General features: G+C 44.4%; 1 long non-coding RNA gene across 2 annotated transcripts in view; it reads right to left on the reverse strand.

Moving 5' to 3' along the window:
* Positions 1-18,375, reverse strand: part of LOC141234833 (uncharacterized) — a 50,101-nt gene extending 31,726 nt beyond the window's left edge. The window contains exons 1-3 of one of the 2 annotated variants that reach the window (XR_012300714.1): positions 17,667-18,375; positions 16,229-16,309; positions 8,355-8,444 (exon numbers count right to left, since the gene is read on the reverse strand). This is a non-coding gene — a long non-coding RNA (uncharacterized lncRNA). The remainder of the gene's footprint in view (positions 1-8,354; positions 8,445-16,228; positions 16,310-17,666) is intronic. The other variant, XR_012300713.1, reaches the window with a different exon arrangement.
* Positions 18,376-21,960: the final 3,585 nt, after the last annotated feature.

A 21,960-nucleotide genomic window follows, 5' to 3' on the forward strand; every position in this document is an offset into this window, starting at 1 on the left:
ATCCTGGTCCTCATCTTGTAGTAATGTACCCATCCTGGTCCTCATCTTGTAGTAATGTGCCCATCCTGATCCTCATCTTGTAGTAATGCCCCATCCTGGTCCCCATCTTGTAGCAATGTGCCCATCCTGGTCCTCATATTGTAGCAATGTGCCCATCCTGGTCCTCATCTTGTAGTAATGCCCCATCCTGGTCCTCATCTTGTAGTAATGCCCCCCATCCAGGTCCAAATATTGTAGGAATGTCCCCATCCAGGTACCCATATTGTAGGAACGTTCTCATCCAGGTGGCCATATGTGCTCACCCACGTGCCCTTATGTCCCTATCCAGATGCCCATAGTGCACATAACAGAGAAAAAAAAAATTCTTCTAACCTGTCTTCCGTTCCCTCGGCGTCCTTCTGCATATGCAGCATGCAGGCACCATAGACCCCTTGACAATCGCGGCCCGGTCCAGTAGCCGCCGACATAAGCACTGTAGTGCAGTGTATTGCCGTGCAGAGACAGGCTCTCTGCACAGCAATACCAGTGTCAGCTGCCGGCCTATCAGAGGCCAGCAGCTGACATCTGCGTCAGTGACGACATACGCCGCTGCGCTGGGACACAGATGTCAGCTGCTGGCCTCTGATAGGTCGGCCGCTGGCATTGGTATTGCTGTGCAGAGAGCCGGTCTCTGCGCGACAATACACTGCACTACAGCGCTGATGTCTGCGGCTCCTGGATCGGGCCACGATCGGGGTCTATGGTGTCTGCGGGCCGCATGAAGCAGCCGGAGGGGCCGCTTGTTTGAGACCCCCTGTTATAGATAGTGAAACAATATCTGGAATAAAAAACTAACTCATAATAAAAGAAGTAGTCCAGTTATTTTTCCCATCCCTACACCACCCTTGCATAACAAATTCAGAAGTTGCTTTATGTAAAGTGTGCTCAGTTCCCTACAATTCAGCCCCATCTTTGCTTCTCTTTAGCCTCAGTATTGATCCTCAGATTTCATCAAGTTATTTTTCTTGTATACTTTTCTATCAAACCCATTATACTTCAACACAGCATCACACGGGCATCTACAGCCAGTACCATCTTAACCTGCAGGAATGACATGGTAATTATTCTCAACTCTGTATTCACTATATTTAATATAAGTATACTCTCAGAGCTGTCTAGTCAACATTAGTAGCCGTCATATGAACCTCTTCCCCATCCCTAAATCCCTATGGAAAAAGTATGTGGCACAATCCATGCAATAACATCAAACAGGAAAGTCCCCTGAATGGGTAAAAAACAGGGGCATAATGATCATGGTCACAGAGGTCGCGACCCAGGCCCATGCAGGTGAGGGGCCCGCTGACGCCAGCGCAAGCTTCAACTGGATGTGCATCCTCGGGTACACATTATGCTGACGTGTATTGAGGTGCAGCTCTGCAATACACGCTGCCGACCAATCACATGCCAGCAGCTGACGCCAGCGTGTACTTGACTTGGGGCGCATGGCAGGGATGTCATGCGCTCCAGTCACTTGCACACTGAAGTTAGCTGATGGTCTCAAAAAGATATGCCACTGCGGCGGGGGAGCGGAGGGAAGGTGAGTAGAATATTTATTTTCTATACTTTAAAGAACAGTGGCAGAATGGGGACATGTATACCTCGTTGGAGAATATATATACCAGAATGGAGAACATCCATACCAGGATGGGGGATATGTATACCAGAATGGGGCACAGTATGGGAGATATATATGCCAGGATGGGACCCAGGATAAGGGACACAAACTAGGATGGAGCCCAGGCAGTAGCGTAGCAGGCAGGTAGTCCCTGGCCCCACACTCTGAGGGGCCCACCCGGAGCTATGCTACTTTTAACTGTTAAACTCTGCGGTAGAGCAGAGAAATACGATCTCCCTGTACTGCCACCATGGAGCCGAAATGAGACCTGTGAGTCGGGGGGGGGTGATCCAGTGCCAGCACCAGTCCCCCCTGCCTGTCATCGCATGTTCAACTATATTGGCATTCTGGAGGCCGATACAGTTGAAAATAATGATGAGAGGGAGCGTCAGCTGACGCTTCCTCCCACATCATTCCTTCTCGGTATCTGACGTCACTACATAGTGCCCACTGCACTGGGCTGTGTGGGCGCTCAAAACGCTCGCTGCAGAGACCGGAGCAGCGGGGGAATGAGGAAAGGTGAGTATTATATATATATATATATTTTTTTTAAAATCAGTGAGAACATTGTGGTGGCCATAAAACTGTATGGAGGACTATGGGGTACATTTTATTCTGTATAGAGGACTATGGGGGTGCATTATACTATATGGAAGAGTAGGAGGAGTTATTTATACTATATGAAGGACAATGGGGAGTGTATTATACCATATGGATGTCTATTAGGAGTGTATTATACTATATGGAGGACTATGGGGAGAGCAGTATACTGCATGGAGGACTATGGGGAGTGCATTATACTGCATGGAGGACTATGGGGGAGTGCATTATACAATATGGAGGACTATGGAAGTGCATTATTCTATATGGAGAATTATGAGGTGCATTATATTATATTGTATGGAGGACTATATTATACAATATGGAGGAATATGGGGAGTACACTATCCTCTATGGAGGACTATAGGGAGTGTGCTATACAATATGAATGACTATGGGGAGTGCTTTCTACTATATGGAGGACTATGGGGAGTGCTTTCCACTATATGGAGGACTATGGGGAGTGCAGTATACTATATGGAGGACTATGTGGAGCGCTTTATACTATAAGGAGAACTATGGAGAGTGCAGTATACTATATGGAGGGCTATGGTAGTACATTACACTATATGAAGGATTATGTGGTGCATTATACTATATGGAAGGCAATGTGGGGGCTATTATAATATTTGGAGGTCTATGTGGGAGCCTTTATACTGTATGCAAGCAATTATACAGTGTGAATGTTTGTGTGGGGTCCATCATACTGTGTAAAGGGCTGTGTGGGGACCATTATATTGTGTGGGGCCATTATACTGTATGTAGGCCCATTACACTGCATGGAAGGCTGTGGGGGGGTCACAGTTGGGGGATCATACTGTGTTGTCGTCACCATACTTTTCCGGGGGGAGTTGAGGGGTGGGGTACTATAGGGTCATCATACTGTGCGTGTGGAGGATACAGTAGAGGAATTCTACATCCACTACTAGGGTGCGCCACCATAGTTGTAATCAGGGTTTCCTTGTTAGTAGCCCACTCAGAAGTTTCATCCCCCTGAACTAAGATATGCCTCTGGGCCCAAGATAAGGAACATATATACCAGGATGGGGGATATATACACCAGGATGTGGCTCAGGATAAGGGATATATACCAGGATGGGGCCTAGGATAAGGGACATATATACCAGGATGTGGCCCAGGATAAGGGACATATATACCAGGATGGGGTGTTTATTTATTTATATATATATATATATATATATATATATACACAGTACAGACCAAAAGTTTGGACACACCTCATTTAAAGATTTTTCTGCATTTTCTTGACTATGGAAATTGTACATTCACACTGAAGGCATCAAAACTATGAATTCACACATGTGGAATTATATACTTAACAAAAAAGTTTGAAACAACTGAAAATATGTCTTATATTCTAGGTTCTTCAAAGTAGCCATGTTTTGCTTTCATGACTGCTTTGCACACTCTTGGCATTCTCTTCATGAGCTTCAAGAGGTAGTCACCGGAAATGGTTTTCACTTCACAGGTGGGCCCTGCCAGGTTTAATAAGTGGGATTTCTTGCCTTATAAATGGGGTTGGGACCATCAGTTGTGTTGTGCAGAAGTCAGGTGGATACACAGCTGATAGTCCTACTGAATAGACTGTTAGAATTTGTATTATGGCAAGAAAAAAACAGCTAAGTAAAGAAAAACGAGTGGCCATCATTACTTTAAGAAATGAAGGTCAATCAGTCCGAAAAATTGGGCAAACTTTGAAAGTGTCCCCAAGTGCAGTTGCAAAAACGATCAAGCGCTACAAAGAAAAAGGCTCACATGAGGACCGCCCCAGGAAAGGAAGACCAAGAGTCACCTCTGCTTCTGAGGATAAATTTATCCGAGTCACCAGCCTCAGAAATCACTGGTTAGCATCAGCTCAGATTAGAGACCAGGTCAATGCCACACAGAGTTCTAGCAGCAGACACATCTCTTCAACAACTGTTAAGAGGAGACTGTGCAGCAGGCCTTCATGGTAAAATAGCTGCTAGGAAACCACTGCTAAGAACAGGCAACAATCGTAAGAGAACAGTTTGGGCTAAAGAACACAGGGAATGGACATTAGACCAGTGGAAATCTGTGCTTTGGTCTGATGAGTCCAAATTTGAGATCTTTGATTCCAACCTCTTCTTTGTGCGATGCAGAAAAGGTGAACGGATGGACTCTACATGCCTGGTTCCTACCGTGAAGCATGGAGGAGGAGGTGTGATGGTGTGGGGGTGCTTTGATGGTGACACTGTTGGGGATTTATTCAAAATTGAAGGCATACTGAACCAGCATGGCTACCACAGCATCTTGCAGCGGCATGCTATTCCATCCGGTTTGCGTTTAGTTGGACCATCATTTATTTTTCAACAGGACAATGACCCCAAACACACCTCCAGGCTGTGTAAGAGCTATTTGACCAAGGAGTAGAGTGATGGAGTGCTACGCCAGATGACCTGGCCTCCACAGTCACCAGACCTGAACCCAATCGAGATGGTTTGGGGTGAGCTGGACCGCAGAGTGAAGGCAAAAGGGCCAACAAGTGCTAAGTATCTCTGGGAACTCCTTCAAGATTGTTGGAAGACCATTTCCGGTGACTATCTCTTGAAGCTCATCAAGAGAATGCCAAGAGTGTGCAAAGCAGTCATCAAAGCAAAAGGTGGCTACTTTGAAGAACCTAGAATATAAGACATATTTTCAGTTGTTTCACACTTTTTTGTTAAGTATATAATTCCACACGTGTTAATTCATAGTTTTGATGCCTTCAGTGTGAATGTACAATTTTCATAGTCATGAAAATACAGAAAAATCTTTAAATGAGGTGTGTTCAAACTTTTGGTCTGTACTGTGTATATATGTATATATATATATATATATTATATACACACACACACCAGGATAAGACCATGAAGGGGAACATAGATATCAGGATGGAGGACATGTAGATATACCAGGATGGGGCCAGGATGAGGGAAATATATACCAGGATGGAGGGCATATACATGTGCATCTCTCTAAATTAGAATATCATCAAAAATTAATTTATTTCAGTTCTTCAATACAAAAAGTGAAACTCATATATTATATAGAGTCATTACAAACAGAGTGATCTATTTCAAGTGTTTATTTCTGTTAATGTTGATGGTTATGGCTTACAGCCAATGAAAACACAAAAGTCATTAATTCAGTAAATTAGAATACTTTATAACAATAGCTTGAAAATGTTTTTAAAATCCAAAATGTTGGCCTACTGAAACGTATGTTCAGTAAATGCACTCAATACTTGGTCTTGCTCCTTTTGAATCAATTACTGCATCAATGTGGCGTGGCATGGAGGCGATCAGCCTGTGGCACTGCTGAGGTGTTATGGAAGCCCAGGTTCCTTTGATAGCAGTCTTCAGCTCGTTGCATTGTTGGGTCTGGTGTCTCTCATCTTCGTATTGACAATACAGGTCAGGCGAGTTTGCTGGCCAATCAAGCACAGTGATACTGTTGTTTGTAAACCAGGTATTGGTACTTTTGGCAGCGTGGACAGGTGCCAAGTCCTGCTGAAGAATGAAATTTGCATCTCCAAAAAGCTTTTCGGCAGAGGGAAGCATGAAGTGCTCTAAAATTTCCTGGTAGAAATGCTGTGCTGACTTTTTGGTCTTGATGAAACACAGTGAACCTACACCAGCAGATGACATGGCTCCCCAAACCATCACTGATTGTGGAAACTTCATACTAGACCTCAAGCAGCTAGGATTATGTGCCCCTCCACTCTTCCTCCAGACTCTGGGACCTTGATTTCCAAATGAAAATTGGAAATCTGCGACCTTGTGGACTGTGTCAATGACTGCTTTCTGGACATCCATCTAGTCAGCAGTCTTCCCCATGATTGTGCAGCCTACTGAAACAGACTAAGGGACCTTTTTAACTGCTTATCAAGCCTTTGCAGGTGTTAATTATTTTAATTTACTAAGATAATGACTTTTGTGTTTTCATTGGCTGTAGCCATAATCATCAACATTAACAGAAATAAACACTTGAAATAGATCACTCTGTTTGTAATGACTCTATATAATATATGAGTTTCACTTTTTGTGTTGAAGAACTGAAATAAATTAACTTTTTGAGGATATTCTAATTTAGTGAGATGCACCTGTATACAGTGTGTGTATGTATACAGTACAGACCAAAAGTTTGGACACACCTTCTCATTTAAAGATTTTTCTGTATTTTCATGACTATGAAAATTGTACATTCACACTGAAGGCATCAAAGCTATGAATTAACACATGTGGAATTATATACTTAACAAAAAAGTGTGAAACAACTGAAAATATGTCTTATATTCTAGGTTCTTCAAAGTAGCCACCTTGTGCTTTGATGACTGCTTTGCACACTCTTGGCATTCTCTTGATGAGCTTCAAGAGGTAGTCACCGGAAATGGTGTTCAATCAATCTTGGAGTTCCCAGAGATGCTTAGCACTTGTTGGCCCTTTTGCCTTCACTCTGCAGCCCAGCTCACCCCACACCATCTCGATTGGGTACAGGTCTGGTGACTGTGGAGGCCAGGTCATCTGGCGTAGCACCCCATCACTCTCCTTCTTGGTCAAATAGCCCTTACACAGCCTGGAGGTGTGTTTGGGGTCATTGTCCTGTTGATAAATAAATGGATGGTCCAACTAAACGCAAACCGGATGGAATAGCATGCCGCTGCAATATGCTGTGGTAGCCATGCTGATTCAGTATGCCTTCAATTTTGAATAAATACCCAACAGTGTCACCAGCAAAGCACCCCCACACCATCACACCTCCTCCTCCATGCTTCACGGTGGGAACCAGGCATGTAGAGTCCATCCGTTCACCTTTTCTGCATCGCACAAAGACACGGTGGTTGGAACCAAAGATCTCAAATTTAGACTCATCAGACCAAAGCACAGATTTCCACTGGTCTAATGTCCATTCCCTGTGTTCTTTAGCCCAAACAAGTCTCTTCTGCTTGTTGCCTGTCCTTAGCAGTGGTTTCCTAGCAGCTATTTTACCATGAAGGCCTGCTGCACAAAGTCTCCTCTTAACAGTTGTTGTAGAGATGTGTCTGCTGCTAGAACTCTGTGTGGCATTGACCTGGTCTCTAATCTGAGCTGCTGTTAACCTGCTATTTCTGAGGCTGGTGACTCAGATAAACTTATCCTCAGAAGCAGAGATGACTCTTGGTCTTCCTTTCCTGGGGCGGTCCTCATGTGAGCCAGTTTCTTTGTAGCGCTTGATGGTTTTTGCATCTGCACTTGGGGATACTTTCAAAGTTTGCCCAATTTTTCGGACTGACTGACCTTCATTTCTTAAAGTAATGATGGCCACTCTTTTTTCTTTACTTAGCTGCTTTTTTCTTGCCATAATACAAATTCTAACAGTTTATTCAGTATGACTACCAGCTGTGTATCCACCTGACTTCTGCACAACACAACTGATGGTCCCAACCCCATTTATAAGGCAAGAAATCCCACTTATTAAACCTGACAGGGCACACCTGTGAAGTGAAAACCATTTCCGGTGACTACCTCTTGAACCTCATCAAGAGAATGCCAAGAGTGTGCAAAGCAGTCATGAAAGCAAAAGGTGGCTACTTTGAAGAACCTAGAATATAAGACATATTTTCAGTTGTTTCACACTTTTTTGTTAAGTATATAATTCCACATGTGTTAATTCATAGTTTTGATGCCTTCAGTGTGAATGTACAATTTTCAAAGTCATGAAAATACAGAAAAATCTTTAAATGAGAAGGTGTGTCCAAACTTTTGGTCTGTACTATATATATATATATATACATATATATATATATATATATATTCGGTAGTGAAAAAGTCTTTGCCCAGAGGCATTGCTAGGGGTTCAGCTCAGAGGGGGTGAAACATCTGAGTGAGCCCCTAACCAAGTAACTTTGTACACAACTACGGTGGTGAACCCTGATCATGTGTATAGAAGAACCTCAGCCGATGGCTGCGTTGTTACTGAAAATAAATCTCTACACAGAGACCAACACTGATATAACCGCCATATGGTGACCATATAGTGGTAGTTACCAGTCCTGCAGAACATGTAAGAGATTACTGTACAGCTATATATAGTAACTTACAGCTGACGCTCTTTCTGGTGGAGTAGTCTATTTTACCGTCTTTTCCATCTAGCCCAGACCAACATGACAACTTCTCTAGCCAGGACTCATCTGTAACGAAAACACATTTGACTTCTCACATTTCTTGCACTGTCTCTGTCATCTATTCCCAACCTGCACAAAATCCTCATTCTGCTGATTCCCCAATACCTAGCTACAGCTGTCGAATGTGACCCTATTACTGCACCTGCTGTGTGGTACAGAAACAGCACTCCTCTTAATGCCCCACATAATAAATTCATCACTGTGTCACTTACATAGTAATAACGCCTCCTTTGTGCCCTCTAGATCAGTGATTTTCAACCTTTTTTGAGCCGCGGCACACTTTTTATACTTAGAAAATCCTGGGGCACACCACCAACCAAAATAGCACAAAATGACACTAAAACAGTCATATTATACATATAGTTAATAATATAGATTCTAAATTTATTTTACTCACTCAGTGTGAAACCTGGGCCTGTTTCGATAAACACAAAAGGGATATCCTGGCAGGAATGGTGGAAAGACACACACGAAGCTCTTCCTCAACAGTTCTCAGTTTCTCCCTGTTTTTAGTTTTTATCGTAGTCAAGCTTGAGAAGCCCAGCTCACATAGATATGTGGTTGAAAATGGGAGCAATGTCAAAATAGCTTTGTTGGCCAGAATGGGGAACTCCTTGGCAACAGATAACCAAAAACTGTCCAAAGGAAGATCAGCAAACTTTAGCTTTAAACCGCGATCTTGCTTCAGTTCAACGAGTTCCTCTTGCTCCTTTAAAGTCATGTCCTTTCCAGCAACGGATAATGAGCTGTATGGGTCCCTAACCCAGTCAAGGCATTCTGTGAAGGCTGAAGAGAAATAGAACGATAACTTCTCCTCAAGAGTTTTCAAATGTCTGCCAATCGCTTCGCACATTGCAGCAGTATTGTCATCATGCAGTTTCTCGGTGAGTGGGAACAGCTGAAGGTTGCCACCCTGCACATGTTGTTGCCAGAGCTGCACCTTTAAACAGAATCCGTTCATTTTATCAGTGCTTGTAAGCAGGTTTTCATTTCGACCTTGCATCCGTGTGTTTAGTTCATTCAGATATTGAAATATATCAGCCAGCTTTGCACACCACTCATCACTTGCAAGCAGCTTTGAATAATCGGACCTCTCGTTTGTAAGAAATATTTTAAGTTCCTCTCGCAACTCATACACACGGGCCAGCACTTTGCCGCGTGACAGCCACCTGACCTCCGTGTGGAGCAATAAGATTTTATGTTCCGCTCCCATTTCTGTACACAAAGACGCAAATAAGCGACATCTCAAAGGTCGCGTCTTCACAAAGTTCACTATGCACACAACATCATCCAACACAGGAGCTAGATCTGCTGGTAAGGTCTTTGCAACGAGGGCCTCACGGTGCAAGAAACAGTGGGTAGCAAGAACATCTGGGTTTCTTTCTTTAACCCTACTTACAAAGCCTTTGATGCGTCCGACCATGGCTGCGGCTCCATCAGTGCAGACACCTGTGCAGTTTTCCCATGTAAGTCCACTTTTATCAAGATATTCCGATGTGACTTGGAATATTGCCTCTCCTGTTGATTTTTCTGTCAGTGCCTTGCAAAATAGGAAGTTTTCTCTAATGGCTTCACCATCCACAAAACGCACATTGGCCAACAACTGACAATGTCCACTGATATCCGTCGACTCATCAAGTTGCAAGGCAAATTTCTTACTGATGCGCACCTTTTCCAAAACAACTGTTTCAATGTCCGCAGACAAGTCATCAATCCGTCTGGCAATTGTGTTATCAGAGAGAGGCACTTTAGCTATCTCTTTAGCTGCTTCAGGGCCAAGCATCTCATTTACAATAGCTTTACAAGCTGGTAGTATTAATGTTTCTGCCACAGTGTGGGACTTTTTTGATTTAGCTATGAGTTCAGCAACAAGGTAGCTAGCTTTGAGGGCTCTCTCGTTTACCTTTGTGCTTTTTCTCAAAAAAGTTGCCCCTTTCTCATTGTTTGTACGTAAGCGAACAAAATACTCCATCGGTTTATTTTGAACGGAAGGGTGTTTCGTTTGGAGATGGCGTTTAAGTTTGCTTGGCACCATAGCGCTATTGGAAAGCTTCTCACCACACACCAAGCACAGTGGTGTTGGTGCTGTCGCATCCCCAGTGGAAGTAAATCCAAATGAAAGATAGCTTTCACTGTATTGCCTTGAGCTCACCGTCTTGTCTTTTTTCTTTTGTCGAACTCTCATACTAGGGCCTTCATTTGGGTTAGGATTGTGTCCAGGGTCCTGTTCGGCATTTGCCTTTTCTATTCTCAAATACTTCTCCATCACTGCTGAGATAGTGTGCGCAGCCACACACTAAAATAGAAGAGTATTACATTATCTGCCACACTTAAAGGACCTCTGCTAGGCATCTTTCATTCCTGAGGGCTTAAAAAGCAGCTCTCGTGGTGACAAGAAGCTGATTTAAACCCCCCAAGAGTGAACTTCGCGAGAGCTGTATGTGTGTGATAATAACTTATATTACTACGGTCTGCATTTCCTGCTTGAATTGACACTAGTGACGTAGCACTCAGCTTTCTCTATAAGTAGAATAGAGCCGGCTGCCAAGTGCTACGCCACTAGAGTCAATTCAAGCAGGACATGACTGCTGAAGAACGGTACTAATATCATTTATTATTCCATACATACAACTCTCACGGAGTTCACTCTTGGGGGTTTTAAATCAGCTTCTTACCACCACAAGAGCTACTTTTTTAGCCCTCAAGAGTGAAATATGCCTGGCAGAGGTCCTTTCAATAAATTATTTATTTTTAAAAAAGTGAAATAAAAAAGGATAACCCCCTCATATATTCAATCCCATGTAACCTCATAAATACAGTCCCACGTATATGAGCACATGATTATCAGCATCATATACTGTGGTGATGTGCACTGTACAGCGCCACAGTATATGGTGCTGATTATTATGTGGCTCATATACTGCAATATAAAGGGGTACAATGAGAAGTACTATGGCCATGAGGCCAGAGTACAAGTGCCAGCTCATATACTCAGCATATGAGCTGGTACTTGTAGTACTCCAGCCTCATGACTATAGTATTTCTCATTTTACATTTCTCATTGTTATATGCAGTATACTGCTGGAGTACTAAAAGTACCAGCTCTTATGCTGAGTATTCTGCCAACAGTTCATATACTCAGGCAAAAGCTCATATAGTCAGCATTATTGGCGGGCATTACCTTGGCGGCGGGCAAATGCGAGAGTCTCTCCGCTCTCAGGATGACGCGCCGGCCTCGGTGACGTCATTAAGTCGCGCGAGGTTCAAAGCTTGCGCATGTGTTATTGTACACGTCTCCTACATTGTAAGAAGGCGTGACTGCGCATCGAGCGCATTGCCGGGAAACAAAACAGAGGGGGCACCATAGTTTGGGGAACTTTCCCCGCGGCACACCCGACCATGTGTCACGGCACACTAGTGTGCCGCGGAACACTGGTTGAAAATCACTGATCTAGAGGAAAGAGGCAAAACTAAGACTCATTGAGGCCCTTGGAGGCCATGGTGTCAAGCGTAACGATCCATCGTGCAAGAAGTTTTTTTTATATTGCCACCTCTCGTCCCAAGGTGTATCAAATCGATACCCCTAATCATGAGGGATCGAGGGTCGCAGTTGTGGAATTCTTTAAAATGACGGGGAATCGTTTTAAGTTCTGAGGTATCGGTCACATGCCTCGCCGCATTAATGTCCCTAACGTGTTCGCGGACCCTGACTGAGTTCTCTGGAGGCGAGTCCCACATAGATGAAGCATAATAGATCACTACACGAGATCCAATGTAGGATCTTAAATTGTCGGTCACCTCCAGCAGAGTCAAAGGTCTTGCAGCGAAGTACATTCGTGCAGGCCAGGCAGTGGCCACAGGTGTAGAACCCCAGTGTATTTTTGAAGGATGACAAAAACATACTGTTAGGAGGAACGTAATGGCTGCTGACTATAAGATCGCTTAAATTGCGAGACCTTCTGGGTGTCAGACAGTCGTTCGCCCAAGTGGTGAGCCAGACATGCTTCCTCACTCAGGATAGGCCAGTGTTTCATTAAAATTGCCCGCATATTATTCCACTCGCTATTAAACGTGGAAATAAAATGAATTTGGCCTTTCCCTGTGTCCTTTCTTCTACGTTGGTATAATAATTGGGATCTTGGGGTTGTTTTAGCCCTGGCATATCCTCTCTTAATAGAATCACGGCTATAGCCACGTTGTATAAATCGGGTCTGGAGGTCCTTTGCCTGTGCCTCAAACAGTTGGTTGGAGGAACATATCCGCCTCACCCGGAAGAACTGTCCGACCTGGACGGCCCTTATGGTGGCGGGATCATGGGCAGACGAAGCATGAATAAGAGCATTGACTGCTGTTGTTTTTCTAAAGACGACAGTCTGGACGGACGACAGAGAGTCGACCCCAAGGCTGACGTCCAAGAAATCAATTTTCGTTGAGTGGTATTTATATGTTAAATGAATGTTTAAATTGTTTTGATTTAGTCTGTTCATGAAAGTCCCAAGCTGCTGCGCCGTACCTTTCCACAAAAACAAATATACAGGTGCCAGCACAGCACATGGTCAGTGACCCACACCCCCTCGCCACCAAAGATGTGTCTCTCCCATAAACCCAAGAAGAGATTGGCATATGAGGGGGAACAGGCCGCACCCATGGCCGTACCGCGCCTCTGCAGGTAAAACAGATTTTAAAAGTAAAAAAAATTGTGGTAAGTATAAAGCGCAGCAGCCCAAGGATAAACCCGCACAAAGGGCCGTCCAGGTCGGAGGCACCCAGGAAGAGGCGGACAGCCTCCAAAACCAACATCATGTTCAATGCAAGTATATAGTGTCTCCACATCAGCAGTGACAAAAAGAGTATTATCATCCACAAAGATGCTGTCAAACCTAGTAAGGACATCCGTCGTGTCATTGATAAATGAGGGCAAGGTCTCAACCAGAAGCAGCAAGATCTGCGGCAGAAGTGTGGCTGAATAACACAGTCCTGCTCCTGCCTCAGCCGCCGACAGTAGAGCCAACCCTGATCCTGGCAGCTTAATCCATTGTATGACACAGTAGGGGGCTTCCACAGCATTTAGGCACTTTAGACAGGAGAGGGAGGCGCGATCTTGGTGCCGATGAGTTTCTATGGCAGCCGAGATCTAACAATGGACCCCATGACGGCCATCTTACTGCTCCTATTAGACCCCGGCTGTGGAAATGTCTATGAGGACACCGGTCAGACTTATGTCGCCTGCTCTGCACATATTAGAAATACCTAGGGCTGATTAGTTTGCCATTTGTAAATCTGATCCAGCAGCGCTGGGCTACCACTGACGTGATCAGGGCTATTGAGCTCCTAGATTGGGCAGAGGAGCTCAGTCTTCAGCAGAAGCTGGCCGAGGAGAGCGGAGCAACTTGCATGGGGCTGCTGCACAAGAATCAACTCACAAAGTGGAAATTTACCCGGCAACGCGGTGCCCGGGCTGTGATCTGCTGTGCAGGCTGCATAGTCGCTGCCTCCTAGGACCCGAACTTCACCCCTAACAGGCATAGCAGAGCTCGGGCGGCTGCAAGTGAACGGAGAGCGGCTGATTAGTAACTGCTGCATCTCCTGCAGCTCAGATAAGAGCCGTACAGAGCGGGGGTTCAGTAATGATGAATACGGGAAGTGTCTGCCCCTCACATGCCCTATATGGGGCCTCCAGAGGTAAAGTCTCCCCTGTAACCAGCGCCTCCTCCCACCTTCTCTGCTGGCATGCTCCATTGCTTAAAGGGGATGTCTGAAGAAAACAAGTTATCACTTATCCACAGGCTCGGTGATTACTTACTGATCGTGGGGTCTGACGCTGCGAACCATCGTCTGATCGGGAAGGAGTGGAAAGTCAGGGATCAACTGCAGCTCCATTCATTCTCTATGGGGCTCCGGAAAAGCCGAGCTCAGCGCTTGTACGCCACATAGGGAATGAATGGAGCGGATCCTGGAGTAATAACATGTCCTCCTCTCCTCAGCTTTCTGTCTGTGTAAGTGGCTCAGCCCTTGTCTCCCCTTCTGCACCGGCTTCTGTGCTGCTCCCTGTGGACTGGACGCAGCGGAGAAAAGACCGGGGGCCATCAGAAGGTAAGTATAATGTATTTTTTTTTTTCTACAGGTACCATGGTACCCGGGGCTGGAGGAGAGTCTCCTCTTCTCCAGACCCGGGTACCATTCGCACATTGAATCGCTTAATATCCGCATGTGCACATGTAGTCATGCGGATATGAAGTGATTCAATGCAAGTCAATGGCGGCAAAAACGCCGCGATTACGCAAAATAATAGGTAGTGCTGCGGATTTTTCCGCACTGAATCCGCAGCGGAAATCTCTGCGGCATGTGCATAGCACATGCTTATTATCATTGGGGAACATTGCAGACCTTCTACCAAGCGTTTTTTTAAGCGTTTCTGCAGCGGAATTGCCGCTGCGGAAATGCTTAAAAAAAACACATAGTGGGCACACAGCCTACCACAGGATTGTGCAGCGTAAACCAAGGTAGTCCAAGGACCACAGGAGCGGGCAAGCCCTCTAGCACATAACAGTCAATAAATTTTGAGTGCAATGCCCCTACCTGCAGATGTAGCACACGAACGACAAGAGTAAAATAGCCCTAGCTCAAGGGTGCAGAGTCAATGGCGATTATGGGTGTTGATCTAGAGAATTTATGAGGTTTGAGGTCCTGATCGAACCTAGCGTCGATCAAACTAAACCCCGCCCCACTGTCAAAAAAGTCAGAAATTACCACCATACTTTTGCCAAGATGGATCTTGAACGGTAAAAAAAATTGTGACCTACCCACAGAGGAATTAAGTACATCCCCGAGTTGCCAATTCCTTCCACAACTCGGGCACCTTAGTTTTCCGGTGGGTGTTTAGGAAAAGCGCGCACACAAACACACACACACATAGAAACACACACACACAGACACCCTTTCTGACGAACTACAGTTGGAGCAACAGAACAAGTTGCCACACCCAACAGCATGGGTTCTTCAGTTAACTCAAACCTAGGTGCCCTTGACCCCAGGCCCCCTGCAAATTGGAGTGTCTCCTTATGTCTCTGGCAAAGATGGCAGTTAACACACAAACGCCTCTTCAAACAACCAACACCTCCGACTCCAGAACTAGGAACTAGGCAGCATAAATCTAACACTGGGAATCCCAGATTGCCAGAGGCGAGCATATATAGGAGAGGGAGAGGCCAACACTGAACAGCTGAGACCATCAATGCTGGAAAGCTCTAGCAGCTCTCAACTGAACAGATTAACCTTTGCACTGCTAGCAGAAACCTTCACGGTTTAATATTATAGTGAAGTGCTTCTAATCAGTGGAGGAGCTCAGACGCCGCAGTCTTCTGGCCCCTCTAGTTACGGTAAACCCGTGGTACCTGGATTCCAGCGATGTGTCACTTACTGAGCTGCTTGATGCAGTGTTGATAAAATCCCTTTATTAGCTGCAGATATTCTGTCTATGAACAGGGTACACAGAAAGCTGTCAATCAGTGGTGCGGGTGGGGTTATATATAGAGCTCATGAATGTGGAGGACTACATGGTAGCAGGTTTACTAGTCCTTGAGTGATAAAACTAAAACAAGCAGCCAGTTATTGAGACTTGGCTGGAATCAGAGTCTCTGTCTCTATATAATCAGAATCTAATAAGAGTATAGATGCAAGTGTACAATAAATCTGGAAGAATAAAGAAGTAACAGTATATCATAAATTATATCTACCTTACAGGTAGCATAAGCATTATAATTATATACAACGTCACTAAGAAAAAGTACCTCATTTGCGTCGACCACCAATAATACACCTTGGCATGCAGAAAGGGACCTTGAAACTTCGTAGCTAAAATCAACATGACCCTACAAAAGTACAAAAACGTTAAAAGGGAAAACATGTTGGACAATTATGGACTGATGGATACAAGGCGCATTCTTAAATAACCATATTTAAATGTGAGGGGAGTCATTTCTTATGTAGATGGACAAAGAATGCTGAGCGTTTGAAACATGCTGCTATGTTGCATAAAGTTTTCACTTGAACCTTGTGGATTAATGAACTTTTAAAGATGAAATAATAAAGATCGATTTTATGGAGCTGGAGTTCCTTTTCTTTTTCCTGTGATTTACACACGTGTGGCCACACGATCTCCGGGCTGTGGGTGAGCTGGTGTTTTTTTTTCTATAGCATTCTTAAATAGGCTGTGCCAAGATCGCAACTTTTTGGCTATTCTGTACGGGTGTGACAACCGGGACCTCCAATGATCAGAAGAACAGATGTCTCACATTCCCTTTTTTAATGGAGTGGTGCCATTGTCTACGGGACTGATGGAGATAGCCGAGCTCTGAATTCGGCCATCTCCGGCAGCCCATTAGCCTTTGAGTGGAGCAGCAGTGCACACGCTCATCTGCCAATCCATGGGCGTAATATGGCTCGTGCACCTGATTTCCTGTGATTGGGAGTCCCAGAGATGGGTCCCCCAGCAATTAGCAAGCAATCTGTTCTGTGGAGAAGTGATAAGCTGTAATCTGAGAGCAAACTCTTTCAATGTTAAAATATTGGATAGCTCTTATGGGCGTCTATAAAAAACAAACAAATAAACAAAAAAACAGTGTTATATCTACAGGGTGGGCCATTTATATGGATACACCTAAATTAAATGGGAATGGTTGGTGATATCAACCTGAAACAACGGATACTGGAAGCCTGTGCTAGCATTTCTTCTGCGGTGTTGCTATCAGTGTGTCAAGAGTGGAAGAAGAGGGCTGCATTGACAATCCAACACAATGGGCAGCACTTTGAACACATTTTATAAGTGGTCATAAACTTGTAAAAAACTCATGAAAGAATAAAGTTACGTTAAAACCAAGCACACTATTGTTTTTCCTATGAAATTCTCAATAAGTGTGATGTGTCACATGACCCTCTTGCCATTGAAAAAAATAAAGTTGGATCCAAAATGGCTGACTTCAAAATGGCCACCATGGTCACCACCCATCTGGAAAAGTTTTCCCCCTCCCATATACTAATGTGCCACAAACAGGAAGATGATATCACCAACCATTCCCATTTAATTTAGGTGTATCCATATAAATGGCCCATCCTGTAAATTAATTATTATTATTAGAGCAGCTGCTGCATTTTGTATAACTCATTCAGTATCTGAACATCCGCAACAAGACCACAGAGAAACAAATCAAGAAGAAACGTCACACTCACCGGAGTGTCGATCAGGTTCAGGAGATACTTCTTTCCCTCTCGTAAGTGTAAAACAGAGACGCAGTCTGGGCCTTCACCGTAATCCTGGCTCCCTCTCCACCTGCAGCTTGGCCAGAACTTGCTTATTGGAGGCGGCTTTTGGAATACACCTTGAGGGAAGGAGCGAGACCCCAGAATCCACACTGTTAGCTCGTGGTGGCAGTGTCCCCCTCCATAATAGTCTGTCAATGGTAGCTTGTTTCTGTGTTTTATATATGTATTTTAGGTGTGTAAACCCTCTTCATTGTAGAGCAGCCTGGAATGAACGCTGCTTAAAAAAATAAATAATGGAGTAAGGCCTCATTCAGACCACAGTGATTTCTCTTGTAGGTAAAAAAAAAATGACCGATTTTCATCAGCTTTGTTTTCCATCCGAGAAGTTCTAAACTTTGATTTGGATCAAAATCCGACAGGTCAACGCGTTTCAGTGAAAAATACGCGGTCCGCAGAAATATGTGAACAGCCCTAGACTATAATAGATAGGAGTTCTGTGAAAAACAAGGATAGAGCTCGTACGAGATCCAACATTTCATTCTATAAATATACATAAATAATTAAGTAATGTGCCAAATAGCTTTTTGCTTTTGTTTATGTTCTGCGTGTACGGAGGGAAAGTTCCCAGTGCTAGTGTCTATGGTGCTCCATTAGGCTAGGGCTACCTTGTGACTATGTGTGGCGCTACTGATTGAGCAATAGCTCCAGTTCAAAGCAATACACTAATTTTAAAAGGAAATCTGTTAGACCTCAGATGTGGGCATGCAGGCCTTTGAAATGTAAATCTAAACCAATGGACACTTTTATATCTTCTATCTGTTGCTGCACTTCTAAGTAATTAGAATTTTGGTTCACATGCAAATAAGGAGTTAAGTCTCTGTCTCCTGAGATTATCTCCCACATCAAGCATCCGGTCTCTTTAGGCTACGTTCCCATTGCTTTTGGTGAGTTTTCGATGTTGCAGATTTTCTACAGCATTCCTGCACCTATTAAGTAAAATAGGTTACTTGTTTTTTTTTTTTGCTTTAAATCTGTAACATCAAAAACTCACGAAAGCTTATGGTGGGAACTTAGCCTCAGGTGTCAATGAAAGCTCACAGTTTTTTGGAACGTCAGGCACCAGGCAAGGAAAATCAGACAGTGAGCTATCAATCAAAATAAAGAGGTTGATGCTGGGCAGGGAAGCAACCTTGGAAGGCTGAGGCTCGGTAAGTGCTCCGTTACACCCAGAGCACTCAAATGCAGCAACAGATAAAAGATATAGAGGTGTCTATGGATTTAGCTTTCCAAATCCTGCATGGTCATGAATGGGAATAGGAGGGAGGGGTATATTACTTAATCATTAGCGCTACAAAAATTTGCACTTCAAGCATCAGTAAAACAGAGGCCAAAAACGATTCCTTAGAGGCATCTGGTAACTATTAGTGATGATCGAGCGTGTTCCATCAACCCCTTCAGCGAGCACGCTCGGGTGCTCGCTGAGTATTTTGGCATGCTCGGCATTTCTTTTAAGGTCGCCGTGCCTGCAAGTGCCACGGCTGTTAGACAGCGTGCTCGCCGAAGGGGTTCATAGAACACGCTCGATCATCACTAGTCACTATACATTAGTATACCATAAAAAACAACAACATATTACATAGTGAATAACACAGACACTATTCAATGCAGCAGGGTTGAGAGGTATTTTGTGGGACAAAATTACAGCATTTTTAAAAGACACCATTCATTTTACTGTGCAAGATATAGAAAAAAAGGGCAATGAATTCTAAATAAAGTGAAATGGTGCAGAAGAAAAAAACAAAAACATTTTACTGCTTTTAAAAAATTCTAAACTTTGCAAACAAATTGGCTTGTGTTTCAACTTTCTAAGACCGTTTTTAATACTTACCATTTTGGGGAACAATTTTTTGATTGCTCCATCAAATGAATAGTCGTTACTTACCGGTAACGGGATTTTTCAGAGACCATGACGGCAACACGAGAGAGGGGATCCGCCCACCAAGGAGAGGAAACCTACAGGCTAAAAAGGGAGCCACCTCTCTCCCGCCTCAGTTTGGATTACAGAGCATTGAGAGTACCGCCAGGTTAATGAACACAGCAAACAATCACAAAATTGCCATACCACTCGACACCTATTGAGTGTGAGATAATTAATAAAAGGGGAGTGCTCCCACAAACGTGAAGGGAGGGAATGTGAGGGTGCTGTCATGGTCTCCGAAAAATACCATTACCGGTAAGTAACTTAAGATTTTATCGGTCGACCATGACAGCACCACGAGAGAATTACAGAGATGAAGTAATCTATTGAAGGACCACAGCCTGGAACACTCTTCTCCTAAAGGTGAGGTCAGCCGATATAACCATATCTAACCTATATAGTGTCTATGGAATGTAGAGGGACAGGACCAGGTAGCAGCCCTACATATGTCTTCTGTCGAGACACCTGCCTTCTCAGCCCAGGAGGTCGCCACAGCCCGGGTGGAATGAGCCTTCAGCCCTTCTGGCACTTCCTCGCCGCTAGATGTATATGCTAGAGAAATGGCCTCCCTATTCCATCTAGCTATGGTGGACTTCGTGACCTTAGACCGTTTCCTAGCCCCTTGGTAGGATATAAACAGCGAGTTATCTTTTCTAAAGCTTTTGGTAACTGAAAGGTACCTAACCACACATCTCCTCACTTCTAACGTATGTAACTCCACCTCTTTCTGGTTACTAGGATTTGGACAAAAGGAGGGTAGGAGGACTTCCTGAAGTCTGTGGAAAAGAGTGGCTACCTTAGGGAGAGAGAGTGATTTTTAGACCAGATCCTGCCTATCATCCAGAATTTGAGTAAACGGCGAGGCCATAGACAGGGCCTGGATGTCACTAATGCTCCTGGCCGAGGTTAAAGCTATTAACAAAGTGGTCTTAAGGGAGAGGGATTTAAGGGTTGCTGACTCTATTGGCTCAAACGGCGAGCTAGTCAAGGCCTTTAGAACCAAATTTAAATCCCAGGGAACCAAGCTGCTTTTAATAATAGGTCTAGATCTAAAAGCTGCCTTAATGAACCGAGAAACCCAGTAGTTACCCGCTAGATCACAGCTATATAGGGCACCCAAGGCAGAAACCTGAACTTTAAGGGTGCTGGTGGATAACCCTAGTTCATGACCTTTTTGTCAAAACTCCAAGATGTTTCCTATTGGCGCCCCCCATCAACCCCAGAACCAGAGAAAGACAAAACCTTTCTCCAAGTTCTGGCATAAATTTGGGTTGCAACAGGTTTTCTGCTGTGCATCAGGATGGTTTCTAGACCGTGGGAAAAACCTTTCCGATTTAGCAGTGTCCTTTCAAGTTCCACACCGTCAAGTGGAGGCCAGTTGCTTGAGGATGGAATATTGGACCCTGGAGAAAGAGATACGGAATCTCTGGAAGAACCCAAGGATCAGAGATGGACATGCTCCTCAGGCATGAGAACCAGGGCCTCCTGGGCCAAAAGGGTGCGATCAGCAGAACCCTGGCCTTGTCCTCCCTGATCTTTCTTATGACCATGAGAAGAAGAGCCAACCGGGGTGGGGGAGGCATACGCCAGGCTGAAATCTCAACGTATCAGGAGAGCGTCCACAGCTAGGGGATTTAGGGAACACAAGATCTTTGTCTTCCGATTTAGTTTTGTGGCAAACAGATCTACCTGACAGGAGGCTATTTGGGTAAAAATTCCTTGATTTAGTTCCCATTCCCCTTGCATCAGAGGATAGCAGCTTAGGAAATCTGCTCTGGTGTTTTCTTTTTCCCTTATATGGAGGGCCATCAGGGAAAGGAGGTGACTTTCTGTAATCTGGAAGAGATGATCTGTCCCTCTCATCAGTGATCTTGACCATGGACCCCCCTGGTAGTTCACATATGCTACCGCAACTAGATTATCCAAAAGGATCTTTACATTCTGGCCCTGAAGGAAAGGTAAGAAATTATTCACCGCCTTGTCTACCGCCAGAAGTTCTTTTGCATTGGAGGAGAGACCCTTTTCGATATCTGATCAGGTCCCCTGGGCTACCATATCTCCCAGATGGGCTCCCCACCCTCTGGGACTCGCATCTGCGGTAATTGTTCTAGTGACCCTAAGTACCCAGGGAACCCCTCGAGATAGGTTAGGCTCATCCTGCCACCACTATAAAGATTTTACTGACCGGGGTGATAAGGACATCTTCCCTTCCAAGTGCCCCTTAAGAGAAACTTCATTATGTAGCACATCCCACTGTAGAACCCTGGAATGGTAATGTGCTCA

The sequence above is a fragment of the Phyllobates terribilis genome, unplaced genomic scaffold (genome assembly GCF_046119375.1).
Source record: "Phyllobates terribilis strain yellow unplaced genomic scaffold, ASM4611937v1 Scaffold_644__1_contigs__length_891845, whole genome shotgun sequence".
Taxonomy (NCBI): Eukaryota; Metazoa; Chordata; class Amphibia; order Anura; family Dendrobatidae; genus Phyllobates; species Phyllobates terribilis.